General features: G+C 41.1%; 1 protein-coding gene across 4 annotated transcripts in view; it reads right to left on the bottom strand.

Annotated features, from left to right (window-relative positions):
- LOC108036876 (uncharacterized) overlaps positions 1-24,918 on the bottom strand; it is a 103,242-nt gene that overhangs the window by 69,398 nt on the left and 8,926 nt on the right. For 2 of the 4 annotated variants that reach the window (XM_050889347.1, XM_050889349.1), the window contains exons 3-4: positions 24,274-24,479; positions 24,030-24,213 (exon numbers count right to left, since the gene is read on the bottom strand). The exons of the other annotated variants lie outside the window; for them this stretch is intronic. The gene's annotated coding sequence lies outside the window, so the exon portion shown is untranslated. The remainder of the gene's footprint in view (positions 1-24,029; positions 24,214-24,273; positions 24,480-24,918) is intronic. 4 annotated transcript variants of the gene reach the window in all.

Here is a 24,918-nt window from a genome sequence, read left to right as displayed (position 1 = left end):
CGCCAGCTCCGAGGAAAGACGATTTTCCCAGGGGCATCGTCCACGGAGTATACTATCTTCAGGAGCAGCTACTATATCAATCTGTCCCTTAGGAGTACCCGGATAGCATCTCAAAAGAATCTTATGTGTCGGATTACCGTTATCCAAGAACGTGGAGGATGCCATAAGGAAAACATACTGTGAAGTGTATGCTCTCAGTAGAAAACATTAATAATCGTAACATTGGAAACATTTAAAATGCATTGAAATAAATGTACATAAGCCGAATCAATAGGCAACGTGAGTTCATGATGATCAATTAGAGAAGATTTGTCTTTCAACAGCCACTGGCATACTATATATGTATTTATTTTGTGTTTAAATGAATTGGTATACTTAAGAACAACAGTACTTTTGGTGCGAATTTTTATAAAAAATTATATAATAATAATAGTAACGAACAATAATTTGTTTTTCTCATTGCAGATGATTTAAAACGAGGCTAAGCTTGTTAGTCGGAACACGGTTACTTTCTTATCAACATAAATATATAAATATTGGTGTAGAATCCTAAAATGCTATACACTGCTTTAAAATTTTCAGCGGTGACTATTTACAGTCACAGAGTCAAATGCTCAGTATAAATAACAACTGTTTAAAGATTTCTTTAAGTTCCGTTATCACAAATGATGTACGATCCAAAAGGTTAGTGTTTGTTGATCAATGTTTCGAAAACCCGTGCTCACACTTATATAGAACTAAGGTGCTGGAAATGGGAAGTAATAATACTTTTACTTTCAACGAACTTTGGGATGAACATTGTGGAGAGGAACTGCAAACGTTTCCTTCCACGTTTAGGGAAAATAAACAGTTTCAGTTTATGGGATCGAAAATGCCGTTAAATCTAGTATACATCTATGTATAAATAGTGGAATATATAATTATAATAATAATTAATATAACACTCTTTCTGAGAGAATATTACTTTACAAACGTATATGTAGAATACATGTTTCGAGAACCGGTTGCATCTTCATGCCAAACAATGTTTAGGTCAGTCATTCTCTAAAAGAATATAAATAATTTGCTATTTGAATAGTGTGCGAGGGGGATGGAGATATATTCATAAAGGTGACTGCGAAATTGAACAACTCACAAAAGCACGTGTCAGAGGAATATATATCAGCCGATTGGAATGACCTTTAGCTGACTAACGATTATCTGATAGTCAAGGTTGTGAATTTTTTATCTTTTACACATAGTAATATAATTATATCTGCCACAGGAACTATATGATATCACTAATATAAACAGAATTCTCTAAGAGGAATGATGATAGTTCCTGGTAAAACTAATAGATCACTAAGAAAATTATTTATTATTAAAACTACGTACTGTCTTAACACTAGAAATTGCACCCAGAAATATACCAGTATACACGTTTTTTATTTTTACGGTATGGATCCGTACTCAAAAATGTTTAATAAAATAATAATGTGAACTGAAATAAAATATATATACATTAGTAAAAATCAATTCATTACTTTCGAATGATAACTTCGATCCATTCGTCCCTCGGCGTATAAAGGAAAAGGTATGTGGCCACAACAAAGCTTGTGAGGCAATGTACACAGAAGACCGGCTAGCTTTACTATTCACTTTTTAGGGAAGATACATATATTCTTGTTATGTTGGAAGGCAGAGAGGCTTACCAAGATCCTACGACAATAATAAAATATAGTGCTTCCTTTGGCCGACGCTATCAGTTTTACTAATCTATGCCGGGTCTTCCGAGAGGTTTGAGTCCAGGTAATATGGCTGTGTAACAACTGGCAATGTTAGAAAGGTCCGCGATGACATGACAGGGAGCAGGGGGCGAACTGACAATGACCATATAGCCGTCGCTTTCCGTTTGTATTAGTCTATGCGAGGTCGTTCGAGAGGTTCAAGTCTGTACATATATCTAACCATAACTGCAAGGGCTAACCTGAAGTTATTTATCCGTTTGTACTAGCTACCTTTTAGGGGAATAAGCATTCTGGTGGAGGCAGTATTCTTACGAGGGTTCAGATGATAGCTACGGTGGAGGTCAGTTGAATCCAGCCATTGGTTTCACATATAAAAGGTGGTAGGTAGGTTGGAATTTCGAATCGTACTTTTGCAGAAATAGATGTAGATGTAGTAGATGTAAGCAACTTTCTGCTGTTACACTTTTAAAAAATATTGACATTACATTGTTGAACTAAAAACCTTTTTTTTAGTTATTGCAACATTAAATTCGATGCAAGCGAGACAAGAGTGCGTTTAATGTCGAGATCAAAATTCGTACTGATTTTACAAAGGGACAGCCAGCCGAGTCCTGGGCCCAAGAATGTAAGAGAGACACTTTTCGCGAAGCAATTAATATATGAGATCGAACTCAGGCGGTAATTAGCTGCTGCGGCTGCGTGACCCGACCGACTCCCAACTTTGGAAGCCTGTGTTTCAACATCATCCTTAAAGGGTAGACACAGACACAGCATGCTTACTGCTCGCTGTCTTCACCGAACAGAAGCTCGAACACTCTGGAGAGGGGCCACCTTATGGGAGGCAAGTTTTCGTCCTTCACCAGAACTAAGTCATCGACAACCAGGGCAGGTTTTGGGGTGCGCCACTTGAAGCGCTGCTACAGTAGTGCTAAGTATTCTTCCTTCTTTCTATCGGGACCAAAAAATGTGCTGCAAGTAAGCCACGCGTTGCCATCCAAGGTATTGAAATTAAGACTGCCGGCTCGACGAAATAGGAAGGCGGACCCCCAATTAAAAAAATGTGCTGTGTACATACAGATCAGCGGGGTTTTCTGAAATCGAGACTAATGGCCGAATATTAACAACTCCTGATATGTAACAAATCAGGGTCCGCAACTCCTCAAAGCTTACAACAGCAGTGTCAACAGCGCGGTAAAAATTATGCTTAGCGACCTTCACATCCGCTTTCCAAAAACCTCCAAAGTGTGGCGACCTAGAAGGAATGAAACACCAATCAATAGCCTCTGCTAGGCAAAAGTCCAATGTAGCTCTCTAATGATCACTGCTGAGAAATAGGCGCCTTAGTTCAAGCAGCTTATTGCGAGCACCAATAAAGTTGGTTGCATTATCAGACCATATTTACCGCGACCTTCTTCTAGTGCATACAAATCGTTTGAGGCCATGTAAAAACGATACCGTAGAGAGATCCTTGATCAACTCCAAATGAATAGCCCGTGTGGCGAAATAAATGACAACACAAAAGTAGCATTTTACTGGAGGCTTGCTTCGCACCTTTGACTTGCGCAAAAGTCAACGCCAGTGACTTTGAATGTATGAGATCCATCAAGTCGCTCCTTTCGAAGATTATATTCTCCACAACTCGAGCCTTCATTCGAAAGCATCTAATACATTTGTTTGCTGCCTTCATTACCGTCTTTTCCCCCCAATAGGCCAACATTGGGGTCGAATTATGCCAAGTAGTTCCCGTGGCCCAGTGTGCAGATTGCGTTCATGAAAGTGAGCAATATTTGCTATAGTGACCGAATGACTCTGTGGTAATGAAATTGTATGACACCCAATAAAATCCAGCGAAGAATGCCTTAGCCGGCCATCCACTCTAAGAAGCCCAAATTGATCAGTCAATGGCGAAAGAAAAGTGCACCAATCCCTTCGACTGCAATGATTTGACGTCATCCCACAAATGTGAGCGCTGGACAAGACGAAGCAACAGCAGAGTACCGCCTGGAAGGTCAGACTCCGTGAGCGTAGGGCGACGGATGCGATTACTAAGCATGTAGACGTATCCGAAAATTCTTTGAAGGGCAGCAATGAAATCGGCAAACTTCGAACTGGAGATTTTCTTCGTATGGAGATTTTATTGGTAGAATTCTCTGGCAAACCTCAAGCGTTGGCTTTTCGGCAATGATTGGGGTCGGCCAGTCAGCTTTGGGGACACAAATAAATTTTGGCTCATGAGCCCAGAGAGGAGACTCATTAAGCTCAGCAGGAAAAGCACCTCGGGAGAGAGTGTCAGCTGAATTTAAGTTGGAATATATCGCCACTCCACTGACTCAGTTAGCACTTGAGTGGCAGCTACTCGGTTCGCATCGAATCTGGATGGCTGGACTCGGATCCATGAAGGCGCCACAGCAGAGTCGCGCCAGCAAGAACAAATTTTCCCCAAATGCACTCATCCCAGCCACTTCTGCGTTTGGCCTAGACAGGGCTAAACCCCACAAAGGGTGATACCCTTGACTTTGAGCAAAGTAATTGAAATCGGATGTTGCAAACGTCGTAGACGCAGTTACCTTTTATGGTGGCATCACAAAATCCATGAAGAACGAACTAGCCGAGAAAATGACGACGAATGATCTCATACTCATGCGGTAAAGCTATATGCTCGTCTGCTGACAACTGATGCACAGCCATAAATGATGCTGGCTTCGTGCTACATCTAGCATAAAAACACAGGTAATTGGTCCAGGTATGTGGCCACAACAAAGCTTGTGAGGCAATGTACACAGAAGACCGGCTAGCTTTACTATTCACTTTTTAGGGAAGATACATATATTCTTGTTATGTTGGAAGGCAGAGAGGCTTACCAAGATCCTACGACAATAATAAAATATAGTGCTTCCTTTGGCCGACGCTATCAGTTTTACTAATCTATGCCGGGTCTTCCGAGAGGTTTGAGTCCAGGTAATATGGCTGTGTAACAACTGGCAATGTTAGAAAGGTCCGCGATGACATGACAGGGAGCAGGGGGCGAACTGACAATGACCATATAGCCGTCGCTTTCCGTTTGTATTAGTCTATGCGAGGTCGTTCGAGAGGTTCAAGTCTGTACATATATCTAACCATAACTGCAAGGGCTAACCTGAAGTTATTTATCCGTTTGTACTAGCTACCTTTTAGGGGAATAAGCATTCTGGTGGAGGCAGTATTCTTACGAGGGTTCAGATGATAGCTACGGTGGAGGTCAGTTGAATCCAGCCATTGGTTTCACATATAAAAGGTGGTAGGTAGGTTGGAATTTCGAATCGTACTTTTGCAGAAATAGATGTAGATGTAGTAGATGTAAGCAACTTTCTGCTGTTACACTTTTAAAAAATATTGACATTACATTGTTGAACTAAAAACCTTTTTTTTAGTTATTGCAACATTAAATTCGATGCAAGCGAGACAAGAGTGCGTTTAATGTCGAGATCAAAATTCGTACTGATTTTACAAAGGGACAGCCAGCCGAGTCCTGGGCCCAAGAATGTAAGAGAGACACTTTTCGCGAAGCAATTAATATATGAGATCGAACTCAGGCGGTAATTAGCTGCTGCGGCTGCGTGACCCGACCGACTCCCAACTTTGGAAGCCTGTGTTTCAACATCATCCTTAAAGGGTAGACACAGACACAGCATGCTTACTGCTCGCTGTCTTCACCGAACAGAAGCTCGAACACTCTGGAGAGGGGCCACCTTATGGGAGGCAAGTTTTCGTCCTTCACCAGAACTAAGTCATCGACAACCAGGGCAGGTTTTGGGGTGCGCCACTTGAAGCGCTGCTACAGTAGTGCTAAGTATTCTTCCTTCTTTCTATCGGGACCAAAAAATGTGCTGCAAGTAAGCCACGCGTTGCCATCCAAGGTATTGAAATTAAGACTGCCGGCTCGACGAAATAGGAAGGCGGACCCCCAATTAAAAAAATGTGCTGTGTACATACAGATCAGCGGGGTTTTCTGAAATCGAGACTAATGGCCGAATATTAACAACTCCTGATATGTAACAAATCAGGGTCCGCAACTCCTCAAAGCTTACAACAGCAGTGTCAACAGCGCGGTAAAAATTATGCTTAGCGACCTTCACATCCGCTTTCCAAAAACCTCCAAAGTGTGGCGACCTAGAAGGAATGAAACACCAATCAATAGCCTCTGCTAGGCAAAAGTCCAATGTAGCTCTCTAATGATCACTGCTGAGAAATAGGCGCCTTAGTTCAAGCAGCTTATTGCGAGCACCAATAAAGTTGGTTGCATTATCAGACCATATTTACCGCGACCTTCTTCTAGTGCATACAAATCGTTTGAGGCCATGTAAAAACGATACCGTAGAGAGATCCTTGATCAACTCCAAATGAATAGCCCGTGTGGCGAAATAAATGACAACACAAAAGTAGCATTTTACTGGAGGCTTGCTTCGCACCTTTGACTTGCGCAAAAGTCAACGCCAGTGACTTTGAATGTATGAGATCCATCAAGTCGCTCCTTTCGAAGATTATATTCTCCACAACTCGAGCCTTCATTCGAAAGCATCTAATACATTTGTTTGCTGCCTTCATTACCGTCTTTTCCCCCCAATAGGCCAACATTGGGGTCGAATTATGCCAAGTAGTTCCCGTGGCCCAGTGTGCAGATTGCGTTCATGAAAGTGAGCAATATTTGCTATAGTGACCGAATGACTCTGTGGTAATGAAATTGTATGACACCCAATAAAATCCAGCGAAGAATGCCTTAGCCGGCCATCCACTCTAAGAAGCCCAAATTGATCAGTCAATGGCGAAAGAAAAGTGCACCAATCCCTTCGACTGCAATGATTTGACGTCATCCCACAAATGTGAGCGCTGGACAAGACGAAGCAACAGCAGAGTACCGCCTGGAAGGTCAGACTCCGTGAGCGTAGGGCGACGGATGCGATTACTAAGCATGTAGACGTATCCGAAAATTCTTTGAAGGGCAGCAATGAAATCGGCAAACTTCGAACTGGAGATTTTCTTCGTATGGAGATTTTATTGGTAGAATTCTCTGGCAAACCTCAAGCGTTGGCTTTTCGGCAATGATTGGGGTCGGCCAGTCAGCTTTGGGGACACAAATAAATTTTGGCTCATGAGCCCAGAGAGGAGACTCATTAAGCTCAGCAGGAAAAGCACCTCGGGAGAGAGTGTCAGCTGAATTTAAGTTGGAATATATCGCCACTCCACTGACTCAGTTAGCACTTGAGTGGCAGCTACTCGGTTCGCATCGAATCTGGATGGCTGGACTCGGATCCATGAAGGCGCCACAGCAGAGTCGCGCCAGCAAGAACAAATTTTCCCCAAATGCACTCATCCCAGCCACTTCTGCGTTTGGCCTAGACAGGGCTAAGCCCCACAAAGGGTGATACCCTTGACTTTGAGCAAAGTAATTGAAATCGGATGTTGCAAACGTCGTAGACGCAGTTACCTTTTATGGTGGCATCACAAAATCCATGAAGAACGAACTAGCCGAGAAAATGACGACGAATGATCTCATACTCATGCGGTAACGCTATATGCTCGTCTGCTGACAACTGATGCACAGCCATAAATGATGCTGGCTTCGTGCTACATCTAGCATAAAAACACAGGTAATTGGTCCTGGGGGAAATCCCTTCACAAAATGCATTGCAAATGGCTGTCCTCAGGCTGAACCCTAACATAATGGCACTTATGTACAAGTTAAGACAAACAAACGGTCTGAGTTCACTGACCGAATACGACACTGGCTTAATAGCTGAATAAGCATTTGACCGGATGTCGTTGCATGGCCGCTATGAAACGATCTCGTAACCATAAGTTGCGGGATTGTCTTGTTTGATTTTATGTTTCAGTTCTTATTCGATTTTGAACAGAGGCACTTCAGCCCTGTTCATAAATAATCATTAAAATAAAACTCCGCCTTTTAATTATACGAAAAGTTTCTAAATTTCAGGCGTAAAAGTCATCGACTATTTTATTGATATAAATCAAATTAAATAATTGGCGTCCAACTAGTGGTAATTTTGATTACCCGCGCGTGTTTTAATATCGCGTTACAAAAACAAGAAATCAACAACGTTGCTCGACCAGCAACGACATTAACAAAGTGACACCGCTAAAAAAAAAAAAAAAACGACAACTACAAACCAGTGACTGCTGCTCGGGAAGCCTACCCCATTATAATAACAACAAACCGGCGACTGCTGCGCGGGAGCTATACCCTATCCTAGTTTCTTGTAACAAGGTTTTTTTTAGGTCTGCTAAGCAAATCAAACTAATCGAAAAATTAAAATGATTCATTAAATTTTGCAACTTGAAATTAAAAAACATTTTAAGTGTGAACTTTGTTTATTTCTTTTTGCCACATTGTGTTTACAAAAAAAAGTTTTAGCTTTGCATCATTCGTAATTCGACCCATTGAATTTTTTATTGTTTTTGCGCTCTGTCGCCTACTCATGAGTTTGATTGTTTTCTTTTCCGTACCCATTCAACGTTCGGGCCGATGAGCTCGCCGTTTTCAAGCTACAGAAACCCTCAGCAACATTGCACCGATTCAGAGTCAGACTCTGATAGCCATACTAGAGTTCTCAGGAACAGAATTGTAAAGAGCAAACGTATTCTTGTTGCTTCTTCACCAAACATGGACCTAGAACAACTTAGAACAGTGGTTGAGGCAGGGATTCGCAACGTTTTAGCTGAGCAAGCTGTCGCCCACGACCGTGAGCAGCAAGCATTAATTCAGAGAATTAATGAGTTGTCCAACCAAGTAGCTACAGTTCAAATTACGCCGCCCGTAGTTGAAGAATACAAGGCCATTGAGATCAGAAACGACATACGCTGTGACGAGCCACTGGATGCCGTCAAATGTCTGCAAGAGTTTGCAGGGGCCCAAGAGTCGTATGTCTCTTGGAGACAAGCGGCGCTAGCCGCCTATGAAAATTTCAAGCCATATAATGGTAGTTCGCGCCATTATCAGGCAGTAATCATAATTAGGAGTAAAATTCGAGGCCCTGCCGATGCAGTTCTTGCCTCTTTCGCTACAGTTTTGAACGTTGAGGCAATCATAAATCGCATATTTCACATACAGCGACAAGCGCCCAATGCATGTCATTGCAGGAGGAGCTTGGTACATTGAGGTAGGGCAACATGCCACTGCTTCAATATTATGATGAGGTAGAGAAAAAGCTCACACTGTTGATAAACAAAGTCAACATGAGTTACGAGTCAGCCCTAGCTGAGGGCTTACGTAACAAATTCCGCGACGATGCGTTGCGAGTTTTTGTTTCGGGGCTTAAACGCAACCTCACAGATGTACTTTTTGCTGCGAAACCTAAAGACCTACCTACGGCTTTAGCCCTTGCTCAAGAAATTGAATCAAATCACGAAAGGTACGTTTTCGCGACTAACTTCGCTAAAAGTTTAGAAGAAAAAGCCCACAAAGCGGAACAGAAGACTCAAGGGAAACCCCCAAAATCGAACCCGAAGCAGTCCAAGTCCCCACACTTTAAGCAATCGCAGGGTAGCAAGCAAAATGACCAGGCACAAAGCAAGCCAAATAGCTCAGACACTCCGGAGCCAATGGACATAGACCTATCCTCGTCCAAATTTCGGCAACAAACGGCGTTTTCAAGGCCAAGCCCCTCGGGTAATAACTACACCCAAAACCAGAAACGTTCCGCATCTCAGCGCACGTCTGGACAAGGTCAGCGACAAAGAGTTGATCATATTACGCTAGACACATCACAGGCACAAACATTTCCCTCTTACAATGAGGCAGCCACGTCAGCCGTCAGCAATATAGACAGCGATGCAGATTCAGACCAAGATGCGGTCAATTTTTTAGGGGCGAGTCCCTGCTACCGTTCATTCAACGCAGAGTAGCAGGGGTCAGCAAAAAATTTTTAATCGACACGGGCGCTGCAAAAAGCTACATAAAGCCATTTTAGCAACTAAAATACATTACCCCTGTCGATAAGCCATTCTCGATTTATTCAATCCATGGCTCAAACGAAATAACTAAAAAATGCTTCATACAAATCTTCGGTGTAACTGCCCCATTTTTTTTTTTTACTAAACAACCTGTCGACATTCGATGGCATTATAGGCCATGACCTCCTAGCACAAGCGGGAGTCGATTTGTGCTTAAAAGACAAGCAATTAAGGGTGGGCTCCAAATCCGAGACCATCCAATATCATAAATGCGTAAGCGTTAAACTCACGACAGCAGCAGATATAGATGCCCCGTCGTGCGCCAAAGCTAAATTCGCACAGATGCTAAAGTTCAGGGTCAATGCCTTTGCTGACACAGACGAAGCATTACCGTTCAACACTTCGGTTGTAGCAACCATACGAACGGAGGACGAGGAACCTATATATTCTAAGCTATGGGTGTGGCCGATTTCGTCGATTCAGAGGTAAAAAACCTCCGTATAATAACCCAATTTGGGTTGTTGACAAAAAAGTTTAGACGAAACGGGTAACAAGAAGAAGCGTATGGTAATAGATTTCAGAAAACTGAACTCAAAAACCATTGCGGATAAATACCCAATGCCAAACATATCAATGATATTGGCGAACCTCGGACAAGCGAAATATTTCACGACACTAGACCTGAAGTCAGGCTACCACCAGATAACTCTGGCGGAACGTGATCGCGAGAAGACCTCGTTTTCTGTAAATGGAGGCAAGTACGAGTTTTGTAGGCTTCCGTTCGCTCTAAAGAACGCGGGAAGCATCTTCCAAAGAGCCATCGACGATGTGCTTCGTGAAAAAATTGGCAAGACATGCTACGTCTACGTAGATAACGTCATAATCTTCTCAAAAAACGAAAGCGATCATGTCAAACGACGTGATTTTGAAAAGATTAAGTGAAGCAAAGATGAGGGTTGCTAAAGAGAAATATTAGTTTTTCAAAACAAGCGTAGAATACCTTGGTTTTATAGTCACCGATCAGGGAGCTAGGACTGACCCCGAGAAAGTAAGGGCCATCCAGCATTACCCTGAGCCAAAAAACCTGTACGATGTTAGATCCTTCTTAGGTTTGGCCAGCTACTATAGGTGCTTTGTAAAAGACTTTGCTGCCATCGCAAAACCGGTGTCCGACATCTTAAGAGGTGAAAACGGCACAGTCAGCAAGTACAAATCATATAATATTCCTGTATTCTTCAACGAAAAACAGCGCAACGCTTTTGAAAAACTGAGAAATATTCTGGCGTCGGAAGAGGTCATGCTAATGTACCTTGATTACAAACAGCCATTCGATCTGACCACCGACGCCTCGGCATACGGTATTGGGGCAGTCCTATCACAGAATGGCCGTCCAGTCACAATGATTTCTAGAACTCTGAAAGACAGAGAGGCGAACTACGCTACTAACGAGCGTGAACTCCTAGCAATTGTATGGGCCTTAGCAAAGCTTCGTCAATACATTTACGGAGCAAGAGAAATCAATATCTACACAGACCACCAACCTCTGACCTTTGCAGTTTCCGAGGGTAACCCCAATGCAAAGATAAAGCGTTGGAAAGCCCGGATCGACGAGACCGGCGCCCGATTATTCTACAAACCCGGGAAAGAAAACCACGTAGCTGATGCATTGTCACGGCAAAACGTGAATTCCCTTGTAGGCAACACTCCAAGCTCTGATGTCGCTACGATACATAGCGAAGCTATCGCCACTTACACCATCGAGACCACCGATAAGCCAATAAATTGCTTTAGAAATCAGATCGTGATTGAGGAGGCAAGGTACCCTTTAATTAGGAGAGTCATATTGTTCCGAGAAAAAAAATCGGCATACTCTTCATTTCGTTGACAGGGAATCTTTATTTAGGGAATTTAAGGTTGCAGTTAACCCCAAAGTGGTCAACGCGATCCATTGCGACCTCCACACCCTCGCCCAGATTCAAGATGAACTGGTTCGAACATTCCCAGCAACGAAATTCCAACATTGTAAGAAGATAGTCGCCGACATCTTCGACATCAATGAGAGAAGGGAAATCTTGACGGATGAACATAATCGCGCCCATAGGGCTGCACAACAGAACGTCAAGCAGGTCTTAACAGACTATTATTTCCCCAAAATGACAAAGCTCGCGAACGAGATAACATTGAATTGTAAGGTGTGTCGCAGAGCCAAATACGACAGACACCCAAAGAAGCAGGAACTAGGCGAAACGCCAATCCCTTCACATACGGGGGAGATGTTACACATAGACATCTTTTCCACTGATAAGAAATTCTTCCTCACTTGCGTCGACAAGTTCTCGAAGTTCGCTGTAGTGCAGCCCATCCCGTCGAGAACCATTGAAGATCTGAAGCCAGCAATTCTTCAATTGATGAATTTCTTCCCAAAGGCTAAGACAATGTACTGTGACAATGAGCCCTCATTGACCTCACAGACAATCTCAACAATGCTGACCAACAGTTTTGGAGTCAACATTGCGAATGTTCCACCGTTGCACAGTGTTTCGAATGGGCAGGTAGAGCGATTTCATTGAGCTTGCTAGGTGTCTAAAAATCGACAGGAAAATAAGTGACACATTAGAAGTAATTTTGTTGGCGGCAACGGAGTACAATAAGTCAATACACTCTGTTAGTCAATACACTCTGTCGATGTAGTTCAGGCGCGTTCAGACGAACCGCAAGATCAGATCCAAAGCAAAATAAGAAACGCTCAAAACGCGCTAAGGAGCAGAGAATGCGTCGCGGCAGAATAGAGTCTTTGAAGTTGGCGAGAAAGTATTAGTTAAGTCCAACAGAACAAATGACCCCCTTTCGTCTCCTTTTTTTTTAGCCACTAGGCATTTATATTTTTTAAGCCACTTGGCACCTACATTTTTGGCCACTAGGCACGCTAGCATTAGTTAATAATAGTTTTGTCAGCCACTAGGAGCATTTATGTTTAGCCACCTTGGCATAAGTTTCTTTCAATCTTCCATTTGGTGCTGGGTAACCTCTCTAAGAAAAAAAATAAAAATAAAACACACATTTCACCCTACAGGTTTGAAATCATACTCTGTCGCTGGCTTCGGCGCACATCACCGACTACTCGCACGCCAAGTTCATCCCCATCATGGGCAAGTCCTGGTTTGGGAAGAGTATGCTTATGTAAAACATTCCGCGAACCTATCGGAGTACGAACGAGTTGTAGAAGAGACAGTCAAGCTCACATGAAGAAGCTCCTGGTCGTAGATACGGTGCATCTGCAGGACTTGCTAGAAGCCTTGGGTACGCACCACAGGGTCGCGAGAAGCATAGATTTCCTATGGTCCATACTAAAGGTTGTGGCAGGTACACCTGATGCAGGTGATTTAGAAAGGACTAGGTTCACAGAGATGCAACTGATAAATTCCAACAATAGACAAATAGAAATAAATACTAGAGTTCAGGACCAAATTAATAAACTAACCTCCATAGTCAACCAAATTTTAAAAGTAACTCAAAATTCACAAATCAAAACAAGTCACCTGTATGAAACTTTGTTGGCTAGAAATAGAATGTTGTCGATGGAGTTGCAAAATTTAATGTTGGCTATTTCACTTGCGAAAGCTAACATAGTTAGCCCTAACATTTTAGATCACGCAGACTTGAAATCAATTTGGTTAGAGGAACCCACCAACACCCCGATAGGTGACCTTATGTCTGACTCGTCCGTAAAAGTTCTTCAGTCCCCTAACTCATTGCACTTTATTATTAAATTCCCCAAAGTCAAATTTTCCTGTAGAAAAATAACTATTTACCCTGTCGCCCATAAAAACTTCATTCTGAGAATGCCGGACAATGTCATAGCCGATTGTGATGGAGAAACTCAGAGACCTCATGCGCAAGGGAAATACACGCAGGGGGCACGGCACATTGCGAGATTCAGCCTAGCGACCTGGAGGCGATCACCGAACTAGACGAGGGGATTATCATAGTCAACGATAATCCAGCAATGATTCAATTCGACAACGGTACCGAGATCAGAGTGCTGGGCACGCACCTCATCACCTTCAACGACAGAGCCAGAATCAACGGTACTCTATTCGTCAACCACAACAACGCCCAGAGTAGAGTCCCTGGGATCGCCAACTCCCCTATCTGGTATTCAAAACCCAGCCAGCCTAGATATTCTGAGCCTCCCGTTCCTTCATCGATTAAATGAATGAAACCTGGAGGAGATCGAGAAATTCAAGGAAAAAGCCGGAACGCATCGCATCTACAACGTGGCGTTCTCCGTGGCGGCTGTATGTTGCGCGCTCATCTGTGTCGGCCTCACCTGTCGGCGCATCATCACTGCGAGAAGGTCTGCAAAGCGGCTGAGGGACGTCGTTGCGGAGATAGGGTCGGCCGAGTCGGCCTTAACCCCACTGGCCAAATAGCTGAATAAGCATTTGACCGGATATCTCTGCATAGCCGGCAACCACGACATATGAAACGATCTCGTAACTATAAGTTGCGGGATTGTCTTGTTTGATTTTATGTTTCAGTTCTTATTCGATTTTGAACAGAAGCACTTCGGCCCTGTTAATAAATAATCATTAAAATAAAACTTGATATAAATCAAATTAAATAATTTACATATGTTCTAGATCGAGGTATTTATATAAACGCTGCATATTCAGCCTTCAAGGCTGGCTGACAATTAAACTTTCATTCTAGGGGCAAGAATCTTCGATTAGCTTGATGGTAGATCTAGATTGAGCTAGACAGGGAGCCGAACAGAATAATCACCAGTTGGCAAACGAACGACGTGTCTTACAAAATGTGCATCACAGTCCAATTTTTCCTTTGTAGCGGGTATAATTGGCAGCTTTCCACTTCCCAAAATCGTCGGAAGTTCGGGACTGAATCGTAAAATTGGCCTAGTTACAGATGCTGAAAATTTAATTTTCCCTTTTTGAAGCTGATTTACGAGTCGGGATGTTATTAGATGAAGTTGGGAGCGCGAATCGAATAGAGCTCGACAGGGAACAAAAACCGCGAAGCGGTTTTTTACTAAAACGCTAGCCGTTGCTAAGAGCACAATATCATTGCTAAACTCCTGTGCAATAAGAGCATTCGAAGTGGACGGCAATGCAGTGGGTGAGGCAGAGGGAAGCTCTTCTTGAAGCTGTGCTCCTTCTTGTAAAGACGCTAAGTTTACTAGGTGAAGCAGGGTGTGGCGCTTAGATCCACATTCACAAAAATTACTGAAGTTGCTTTGCCTAACTTGATGACCAATCTAAGACAATTTATGCAAAGACCGAGTCGTTTCTTGAAGCCTATTCGCAGGAGACAGGGTTTTAAAATTCTGACAATAAGAAATGGAATGCCCCGCATCATTACAGAATACACAAGGGTTTTAATTCGAAGTAAGAAATGATCTACTCGCATTGGGTTTTCTGTTACTGTCCACCTGATTGCCCGGAGCATAGTTTGCCATGGCGAAGTCTATAGTCTCTAACGTCCTGCATCGCTGCTCCAGAAATGATGCAGTTTCCACTCTGCACCGCCATTAGTCCCAGAATCTCAGTAATGTGTTCCTAAAGAACCAAGCGACGAATATCAAAGTTTTGCAGCAAATCCAAAGCAATTGCGTAGTTGCCATCTTCCAATGAGAATATAGTTGCCACCTCTGAGTCCCTCAGGCATGATCGTAGATGCTGCAGCTTTTTTACGTTGGTGAGGTCCGGATGACTATCTATGACCGTGGTAAACATAGGATAAAAGACTACCAGCGAATTTTGGAGGCTCTAGTGGGGGCAGCATGTGTCATGTGTGGGCGTTAAAGTGGGCGCGCCAAAATTTTCCAGTATTAGGGGTGTCACAGAAACTGGCGACGGATTGGGGGTAGTGGTTTGGAAATCAACACATCAAACCCGTAGGTCTCATGAATATTGGAGCTATTTCTTTTTTTAAGAAAAATAACTAAAAAGAAAAATTATTAGAGCTGGATACATACACTAAATATCAAATATTGAATAATTTTCAAATTTTATTTGACTTACTATGACCATTTCCCAAAAAATTGTAAACTTAATTTATGCTTTTTATGCAAAATTACAAAAATTATACTTGTTAAAGCCCATATTGTACAAAATAAAGACAAAAATGAAAAATTTTAATTGCCCGAATACCCGCTACATATTTCAGCCCTGAGCAGCTGCTTGAGGCTGCTAAGTTGGTTTATTGGTAAATTGTCAATAATTTAAAAAAAAAAAAACAAATTGCCATCTACACGAATTCTTGCTCTTGAGTACTTGCGAAGACAAAAACTTTGAGAGGCTAAGATTCAGCGGTGCATCCTTAGAAGTTTCTCTGATTTTCTTTCGCAAACAGATGGAACGTAAGATAATTTAAAGTTTTATTTTCCGTTGGAACTTCAACTCTTGTTGTAACTAAGGTTTCGGTAAAATTTTGGGCTTGACAAACATACCGTTATGATGGAGTTTCATCGGATTGATCACATGAACGCGCTCATTTCCAGTAATTTGGCAATGTCGATACTTTCGCGAATGAATCGCAAGAAAAAAAAAATTAGCAACGTTTATTAGTCAAAATTAATATAAACAAAAATTATTCAGTTTTACTTAAATGTTTTCTTCAACTTCAAAACCGGCTTTTTTTCTGGCAAAAAAAAATATTTTGGAATTTCAAAGTAGGCTTGACGGTTTGCGGACGGTTTTTTAGCAAATCTTTTCCAGAGGGTTTATAATATGCCTATTTGTAAATATAACCCGAACTGAATTAAAAAATTATAGTATGCAGATAGTTTATAGTTTAATCAGTGTTTTAAATTATTGGCAAGCATTTGGTGTTGTTGGTTTATTTTATCAAAACGTCTTTCGAAATACGTGGAATTTAGAAACCATCAAAAATGACGTCTTTGACACCAAGTTTTTTCGAGGAAATTTGGTTGGAGGAGATTTCTTTTTCTAGCATAAAAGCTGTAAGCGCTACAGCAAAAATTCAGTTTCAGTTTCACTTCATTACAGTTTTCGTGTTTGTCGGCAACGCTCTGACTTACACTAATTTACAGCTATCAAAGAAAGATGGAGAGTGACTTATTAAAGACCAAGGGCGATTGAGTGTTTAAATTGGCAGACTGCGGTTGATTCTTAGGAACATCTCCTTTTGGAAATTCCCCGACTTCGACCGGACGATCTTCGAGCAAATGTATTCTTCTCAAACGTTTGTGCCGAAGATCGTTAGCGAGCGAGTTATCGATGTAGTAATTGGACGCCGTGCCGATTATCGCAATAGCCGCAGGCAGGATGTTCAGACTCCTATGCTTCAAAAGACGCAGCACGCAGTACTATAGGGCGAGTGTCAGATCAGGTGAGCCGGTCAAGCGATAGTACGATGCTGATGTTGAGGGCTTCTGGGGCTGATATTGACGACGCTGCGATGCGTGGTCGACGAATGGAGAGCTTTTGAGGGTATCTCGTGCTGTGGAGCAGTGTGTGATGATCCTGTCCACATTTTTTAAAGGTGCCTCCGCTGCGACGATTCCCTTCGTAGAACTGATAAGTTAAACAAATGTGGCATTACTTGTTCTGTTGGACTTTAGCCGCGGATATATATCCTGACAGATTCGTTCTTTATACCACGAGAACATCTTCTGATGAAGGTCTGATTGGTGCCAGAACGAGCAGCCTATCAGAACTTCTTCTTGAAATTACTTGAAAACAAAAAACTAACAAAGAATTGACCGAAGCAACATAAAGCATCATTGTGGAGACTCGAGGTTTGCCTTAGCCTCCATAGGACTTTGTATACGCGTGTTACGGATATCTACTAGAACCCTGTGGTCGGCTCCTGGGTAGACCGATACGATTCTATAGACCTCCAATTTCTAAATTAATAGTAAGAACTTGCCATTTTCAGCGCTTTTGGAGTTTTTTAAAATACTCGTGATTCAGTCGCAATACCAACTTAGCTTATCTCTTGAATTCGGTCTTAGAAGTGAAAAGCTCAAAGTCGAAGCCAAGAAATCTGGAATTCAAGCGGGTTTCGACCTTGGCTAACACAAAGTGGAGCGTTCTTTAAAAGTGTATTAAAAAGCGCTTTGAAACGTTTTAGCCCAGCTTCTCACAGTACTTCCTTGTGTAACGCCCTCTTGGACTTCTTGCATGAAGTTTAGAAAAAACACCCGCAGAGGACACCCACTCCTAGCTAAAAAATTTTCGTTAGCTAAGTCGGAAGTCGCTTTCAAGTAGATGACCATTGTTGAAAAACACACGAATACGCAAACGTATCCCTTTGTAATGCGGCACGCTGCGTAGTCTTAAGGGAGAGTCGATCATTTGGAAGATCGCCCATTAGTTGGGTCTACAGACTCTCTTTTAAAAAATAGTGCTATTACCAGATTATTTACTTTGGTAATCTAATACTTCGATCGGATCCGCAGAACCATGAGCTGGACAAGGTGCCGCGATATTTGAAAACTATACGGCGGAATGATAAAATGTCGCTCATACTGCAGGTTTTTTAATGCATTAATGCGCACACATGCTCTCAAGCTGAGAGCAAGATGACCGCGGTACATTTATATATTGAAATACATTTGAGATTTGGCTAGATGCGTGATGCGAAACGTTTACTTTTCATAGATGTGTAAGTAATATGAAGTTCCTCTCAGATTCCATCATTTTCTAATTAATAAGTTACTTACATGGACTTAAAGGATCCTTACGACAATGATTTGGGAACTTTGAAAAAAACGTTCAAGGAAAATATGACATAAAACGGGATGTGGATAACAATTGGGGCCATACCAACTCCATCTCCTGCATCTCCGCAGAATTTGGCACTCATCGCACTTGCGACCAATTCTCAATCTTTGTTATTCGAGTTATTTTGCAAACTGTTGTCCTATCTGGAAAAATGGTTGGGAAGAGTCACAAAAACCATGATGTCCAAATGTCTTGGCCGACGAAATCGAACAGCTTGGAGATTTTAAGGAGCTTTGTTCAGTAGGTGGATCAGAACAAAGAAGATGGTTTCAAGAACAATGACAAAGGCAAAGCCACCATGGTGGAATTGGTAAATGACTTTTAAAATAAATAAATTCCGAGATTTCTTCAAAGTCGCCAAAAAAGCAGACAATAAAATCATTAACGGGGCATACAAAATCCTACTAGGGTTTAAAAGAAGGAATCACGAAGGGCACAGAAAAGCTCGTAAAAGGAATATGTAAATTCGGCCCCCCACTCTCCGGGAACTCCAGCGACGAAAGACGAATATTTTATCGCGCCGCTCTGTGGCTGCCGACGAGATCAAGGTTAGAAACGCAGCCGATGTGCTCTCCTTCAAGATGACATATAGAATGCACCGCTTTTCGGGGCCTAGCCGACGAGATTAGAGCGCAGCCGATGTGCGCTCCTAATTCTAGTAAAAAGTCGGAGCTTCGGAGCTAAACTTAATGATACGATTTCTCATTAAAATTGGACAGAGAGTCAAGAGTCATTGCTATTCTATGCAAATAAATTGATGTAAATTTGAATTTTCAAACGATCCAAAACAGTTCTTCAACGTTGTTAATGTCTAGCGTAAGTCATCGGCATTGCCTTCATCGGTACGTCTAAACTCAATGGAGGCATCGACGAATTCTAAAATTGTTGATTTATTTGCTGAGTTTTTGCAAACTACTTATAGTTCGACAGCTTGGTCGAATTATAACTACCCTATCCCTTAAGTAGGGAAAATTGTATTTTTCCCCTGTAATCACCGAAAGCTCTCTCTAAAAGATTTAGCAACAACAACGCCGACTTGATACCCCGGTTCACTAACATGGTTTCCATGTCTTTTGAACTTGACGCCCGCGAAAAACGTTGTGCGATAGACCAGCTGGTAAGGTGTCTGTCTCTGATGCTGAAGGTCCCAGGTTCAAGTACGCTCCAAGGCAGAGTATGATTTAAGTGTTTAAGAATAATATCGGGCCTGTGTATCAAAAACGAAGCGCTAGCCCCCTGAGCCAACGCTTGATTGTGACAAAAAAGCTTTGTCAAAGTTTTTTTCTAGAAAAAAAGTGATACCACTAATGTAAAAATGATATTACCGAAATATCGTTTTTAACATTTCGATCATATCAATTTGATACGTGCCGTATCAAGCCCGATTTGATATTGAATTTCATCAAATTAACCATAATATAATATCAATTTTTTTCTGTGTAGTGGACAACCCTAGAGATGAAGGTAGAGGATCTTCAAACTAGCGAAATATCGCAAGGAAATTCTTTTGTAATGCAATTGATGTGAAGCAATGTGTATACCCTTGCAGTTAAAGAAACACCATGTCAAATTTTTAAGGATTGTGGCTGACTTCAGTGATATTAAACAAAAAATTATTTAATATTTTTTTAGAGCATTTTTGTGACATCTATATGTTAGAGTAGTCCGATTTTTATTAAATTGAATTCCCAATTCCTCAAAATTTTAAAAATGTTATTTCCAAGCTATGAAGGTTATATGTTAAAAACACCGAAGATATAATTTTTTCATATTTTCCGACTAATTTCCCGATAGTTTCTATGGCAGCTATATGGTATAGTCGTCCGATTTTATTAAATTTAATTCGGAACTTAATACCAATTAAAAAATGTTTTTTCCAAGCGTAGGAGGTTATATGTTAAAAAAACACCGAAGATATAATTATTTCATATTTTAGCTATAGGATGAAATAAAATTTAATTCGAAATTCGGATCTAATTAAAAAATTTTATTTCCAACCTTAGAAGGTTATACGTTAAAAAACACCGAAGATATATTTTTTTTAATTGTTTCCCCGATAGTTCCAATGGGAGCTATTAGATATAGTTGTCCGATCCGGCTGGTTCCGACCTATATACTACCTGCAATAGGAAGAAGACTTTTGGGAAAGTTCCAGGCCGATAGCTTTAAAAGTGAGAGACTAGTTTGCGAAGAAACGGACAGACAGACATACGGACAGACGGGCATGGATAGCTCGACTCATCTAGTGACGGTGATCAAGAACATATATACTTTATGGAGTCAGATACGTATCCTTCACTGCGTTGCAAAGTTCTGACTGAAATCATTATATAGTTTTAAAAATTTTAAACTTAAAATTTAAAATAAATTCCTGGGTACATCTTACAGGTGCATTAAAAAAGAGTGCGTTCAGAGTGTTTCACTTTGGTGCATATAGGTGCATTCAAAATATGCATGCAACGGATACATTCTTTTTTGTCCGTCATCCGTGTAAAATTATTTTCCAGTTAGATATAGTCCGTATAAAGCGAATATTTTCTTGATCACTAGATGAGTCGATCTAGCAATGTGTCTCTGTGCGTGTGAATTCTGTGATTTCAGAAACTAAAACAGCTTGATAATTGAAACCTTGGATTTGGATTTTTTATCTCTTTTTGCTTGCAAGTTTGTTAGGCAAATACGGAAACCGATCCTACACACAGAAAAAAGAAGATTCTACTTCTTTCCGCCCATGAAACTTGACCGCAACATTCTTGTAGGGTCCTAAAAATTTCCACTTTAGCTTTAATCCGACATCGTACTGAGTTCTCTTAATTGCCACCAAATCATTAAGATGATAGACTCTCTCCTGTTTCCGCTTCAAATCAAACGCTTTCTTATTTTCTTCTTGTACCTTTTTGATGTCATCTCTTGGTGTTTGGCGAAACTTCTCTCTTTCTTCATTAAGATCTTTTATCACGAACTCCTGCATCAAGTGCTTTAGGTCTTTGCAGGCGGATAGCCGCATGTCAACACCAGTTAAAAGCTTGAATGGCGTAATCTTGGTGCTTCTTGGCTCGGTGCTATTGATAATTTGGTGAACTCGACCCACGTATTTATACCAAGCTAATGGACTTTCATAGCTCAACTTTGCTACTATCTTGTGATTGTGCCCTTACACCTGCTATAAGCAGATGCTATATGTTGTGTAACTCGCAGTATTCCTTTAATGCAAGATATGTGAAAGCAGTGCCTCTATCGGACACTATGCGGCAAGGATTCGTCATTTCCATTGGCCCGACGTGATCGGTGTGGTATGTAATGAAGGGTAAATCGCTTTTGTCAATTTAAGTTAGAAATCCCTCTTTCTTAGGATTATACAATTTTAGGACTGGTTCGCTAATAAGAGCAGTCTTCAGCTTTTCAAACGCAAATTGTTGTTTCTCTCAAAATTCATACTTGGAATCGCTTCTCAGTGAATCTGACAAGAGCCTGAACTTTGCTATATTTTTATTTTTTTGCAATATTTGGCACTTACTCCAGTTGATACATAAACCGTTCCGAGAAGCAACATGCAAGACATCTTTCAACTTAGCAAGTCCTTCTTCCAAGTCTTGACTGGGTATAATTACACCGTCCACGACAAAATTATTTGCGAATAGCTCCCTTAGCACTGCCATGATAAATATTGTAAAAACTACAGGTGAGTTTGATATGCCAAATGGTATATAAAGGAATTCAAATTGTCCAGATTGGGTCCGAGAGCCTGGTTCAATCGGAAAGTGGAAGAATCCGTTTGTTAGATCCAAAGTAGTGAATATTTTGGACCTTTGCAGCTTGTCCAGCACGGTCTCCATATGAGCCATCGGAAAATTGCCTCAAATAATTCTCATTAAGTCGGTAGTCACAGCACAATCTTTTCTTTCCGTTTTTCTTGGACACCAAAACAACTGGCTATGCGTACTTTGAGGTACTCGGTTGGATGATTTTTCTGCAAGCCATTCCCCAACTTCATCGTCAAAGGTTTTAAGGTCACAGGCAGGTAAACAACGTGGATGGTGGTAGACAAGTATTTCATCCTTCAAAATGATTGTCATTTATACCGGAGCATTTGCGTTGTCTCGAGTGGATACTCTTCAATCAAACTTTTGACCACAGACTGCTGTGGTTGATTAAAATAAGATAAATCAATGTGTTCGGAAACTGCTGCCTGTTCTGCACACATGCCCTTGAAATCTTGCAGAAACTCGCCCCCGAAATTGATATGTTTATCTTCGTTACTTTTTGATTCATTTCGACGCGTAAACTCAGTGTCTTCTTTTGTAACTTTCATGTCCATAATATCCAGGATGGTTCCGCCCAAAATTGCTTCAAAACCCATGTCCTCATCTGGAACACTATTCCACCTTCATGTGCATATTGTCCATTTCAACAGGTATGACAATACTCCCAAAAGTTAAAACTCAACTCTCGCCTATTCCCGTCACTTTTCTTTTCCGGTGAGAGGTTCCTTGCCTAGTTTGAGGAAAATGTTTCTGCGCATAAGACATAGATCAGCACCTGTGTCGACGAGTCCATTGAATTGAGCATTGGAAGATTTAATAACTTTTAGTTCACGGCCGGAAGCCGTAAACTCTCTTTTTGGCTTAGAAGCTGCGTTCTTCACGTGAACCGCATTAGCATTGTTCTCCTGTTTCACCTCAACCTCGATTTTGCACTGCGCAGCACGATGACCTGTCTGTCCGCACTGACAACAATTATTGTTGTCCTTTTCTTTAAATCGAACGGATCACCGCACTTGAAGCATTTACGTACAAAGTCTGGTTTTGGGTCGAAGCTTTTGAATCCATCTGCCTCAACTACACGCGCTTCTTTCTTGTAAGGCATCTTATAGAACCGCAGACCTTCTTGTATACTTCAATTTGCTCCTTCAGATGCCTTATGGTTTTCACCCGATACAACATTACTTTATTTGCCTTAGCATCTGGAACTCCCTTTACAAACTACTCTATTAAACTCTCTTCGTCTAGTTTAACTGGCTTAGCTATTTCCATCAAAGCATGCAAATATTCCTAAAGAGTCTCTCTTTTTTTGCGCTTGTGATGGAACTCAGCAGATGAAATTTTAACAGCAAATTAGCCTGGCTGCAAATGAACGATTTTGCAGCCCCACTGAGCAACTGCTTAGAATAAATGAAAACTTAAAGCTCGTTCCAGTGAGTCAAAGCACATTCCTCCAATCCCTGAATCCACTGATCTATATCTGGATTTCCTGTACCGGCAAAATTTTAAACACTGCCTTCAAAGAACGGCTTATAGGCGTTGCCTGCACTGGAAAATCTATCATCGTCGTCCTGAATACCGAAGTGAGTCAGGAGCCTATCCTGTAAATCGGACTTTCTATCTGCTGTGGGTAAATTTAGTTATAGTAGCTTTGCTCGCAAGTCTTCGCATCGCAGTAACATTATCTCATCGAGTTGCATTTTGAAATTTTCTTACAATGATACTAGCTTACCAATAACAATATTAAAGTGAATCTAAGATTATATGGTTATAAATAGATTATATGAATAACTTCAGCTAATGACAAAAATTGGTTTTATACATACAGCCAACTCTTACTGATTTTAATTTCATTGGGTCAGATTTCTGATTAGCACCCCTTTTGATGCACTGCTTCTCGAAACTGCTTGTCTGCCAATTGGATTTTCTTCTGGATTATACAACTTGAACTTTTGTCGTTGCTTGTCCGCTGACGTCGTTGCATTCGCCTTGGGTCAATCTCGGACGAGCCTGTAGGAATAGTTATATTCGCAATGTTTTTTTTGGGACTGAGTTTAAACACAGAAGTACTTAGATTAATTTTCAGAGTTCTGTTTAATTTCTTTAAAACTGTATCGTGCTCTTTTCACGAACGCCAAACGACGACTCCTCGCTTAGAAGAATCGAGTACTTTATCGGGGATTTCAGATGTTGAAGTGTTTAAGAGCCATATAACTTAACCCGCTATGAGTGTGCCGTTCATGAGGACCGCCAGATTGAAATCCCACATGTATGTCCTAAAAATGATATAATTGACTAATAGTTGACTTTTAGTTTATAAACTGCCTAACAAGTTTAAATGTTATACTTTAAAGAATAACTTAAAAATATTTGATAGCTTAAAAATTGTAAGCTATATATATTTATAATGAATTAATGTTGGACCCACGTAAAAAAATTGTATTGTTTGTTTACTTTATTAGAAATTATTAATTGGGCCATATTTTAAAACATTGGGTAATTTTTGAAAAAAAAAACCATTTATTCACTTACGCTAGGAAATAACATCTTTTAATTAGTTCTGAATTTGAAATTAATTTTTTCAAAATCGGATGACTATATCATATAGCTGCCCTAGGAACGATCGGAAAATTGGTAGGAAAATAATAGGAAAAAACAAGGAAGAACGCTATTGCCGAGTGCCTCGATTATGAGATAACGTTTACATAGTTTAAG

This window comes from Drosophila biarmipes, chromosome 3R, assembly GCF_025231255.1.
Source record: "Drosophila biarmipes strain raj3 chromosome 3R, RU_DBia_V1.1, whole genome shotgun sequence".
NCBI classification, from domain to species: domain Eukaryota; kingdom Metazoa; phylum Arthropoda; class Insecta; order Diptera; family Drosophilidae; genus Drosophila; species Drosophila biarmipes.
Note: the sequence above shows the minus strand (reverse complement) of the source record. Positions and strands in the feature narration are given on the sequence as shown.